Source organism: Sinocyclocheilus anshuiensis, unplaced genomic scaffold (genome assembly GCF_001515605.1).
Source record: "Sinocyclocheilus anshuiensis isolate Anshui unplaced genomic scaffold, SAMN03320099.WGS_v1.1 scaffold3205, whole genome shotgun sequence".
Classification (NCBI taxonomy): domain Eukaryota; kingdom Metazoa; phylum Chordata; class Actinopteri; order Cypriniformes; family Cyprinidae; genus Sinocyclocheilus; species Sinocyclocheilus anshuiensis.
The window spans coordinates 190,087-192,058 of NW_015556122.1; positions in this window are offsets into that span (position 1 = coordinate 190,087).

A 1,972-nucleotide genomic window follows, 5' to 3' on the forward strand; every position below is an offset into this window, starting at 1 on the left:
ATTATAGTAAGGTAAAATATAAACTGTACTTCTACTTTTAAAAGTACTCATATTTTTTACTGGAGTAATATTTAATTTAGGCTATCTACTTCAACTTGCATTTGGTAACCACCTCTGTCTGCAGGACTGTTCAGAAAACTTGTTTGAAATCAGTCATTATTTTTGCAATTCCGCCTTGTGCCGCTAGTATTGATGAAATTACACACATCACCTTTAATGCAGTGGTATGTTTATGGAAGAGGGGAAAAAAAGCCTATCTCCTCTATGCAGAAGGCTCCAGAGAATTTGATTCCTTTTCATGTGTCAGAATGAAGGTGTTATTCTCCTCCTCAAGGTTTTTATCACCTCACAGGCCCTGACAGCTTCAAGCCGCTTTCTCAAGAACATTCATAAACAGTACTATAGGAGACATTGAGGAGAGAGAAAGAAAAAAAGGAAGAAAATAGGAAGAAGGAAACATCAATTGTTTAAATATTCTGACTCATGTCTTTATTAAATCCATTTCTATTATCCATGCAAACACAATGTTATGTTAACATGCATTGAGGATTATTGTAAATAAATGTGTTAACATAGTTGTTGTTGTGTATGTGTGAAAGAGAGATGAATGATTTCCTTCCTTTCTGCCCTTTTTTTTCAATTTACCCTGACAATGATTTTGTGCCGTTAAGTCCTGAACAAAACTAATCTGACATTTTTTGACACCTGTTTATGCTCCCGCATCCATCACCCATTCATTTATATTCTGACTATTAATGCAGCTTTAAAGGGTTTTCATGACATTGTGTATATCGTCATTCATAACCAGAACCTCAATATAATGGTGAGATAAGTCCAAAGCAATTGGCCCACAGAACTTCCACAGAAGCTCAGAACATTAAAAAGGTTTCAGTTTTTTTCTTACATAAAGGTTTAATAACATTACTTTCACGGGCCAAGGATAGAGGTTTGATGTGTGTCTCAGTATAGAAGTCTCTGCGAAACACACCGTAGCCTGCCTTCCCTCATCACCATTAAAGCCTGTCAGAAGCAGAGCTTAAGAAATAACATGGCAGACATACACAGATTAATTCCTCACATCAGACACATGACCTGCACCCCAGAATGCAAGATTAGTCAAGCACATGCATTTGCATCCCTGTGCTTATTAGGAATGTTTCTGTCTGCCTTATCTGCTTGTAATGTTAGCTGACACTGAGCTTAAGGAGATTAGTCAAGCACATGCATTTGCATCCCTGTGCTTATTAGGAATGTTTCTGTCTGCCTTATCTGCTTGTAATGTTAGCTGACACTGAGCTGGATGGTAAAGATCGACCTGTGCTGGAATTACCGAGTTTCATAGGTGTGTTACATGAACATGCAACAATGGCAGATGGCAGGAGTATTAGCAACTTGTTTGAAAACAGACATTATTTTTTTATTTTACTAGTGGTGCAGAAATGACACACTTCACCTAAAACAAGAAGATGAATAAGGGCAAAGGCAAAATGGAAGCATGACAGAGATTTACAAGAAGTAGATTATTAAAAAAAAAATAATAATAATAATAAAAAAGAAAACACCAATTACATCAGGAATGATTCATTGTATACATGTTTAAATACACTACTCTTGTGTGTGTGTGTGTGTGTGTGTGTGTGCAGTGTCGTGTACAAACACACATACACAACTAGAAATGTAGCATTCAAAATATCTTTATGTTCATAAGAAGTCTCTTATGTTCACTAAGGCTGCATTTATGTGATACAAAATACACTATTATCAAATACAATTTGAAATAACCTCTCTGTTAATAAATTGTTAATAAATATAATAAATAATAAATTATCTGTTTTAATATATTTTAATATGCAATTCATTCATGTGATGTTAAGCTGAATTTTCAGCAGCCAGTCCTCAGTGTCACATGATCCTTTAGAAATTATTCTAATATGCTGATTTGGTGCTCAAGAAACATTTCTTATTGGTATCA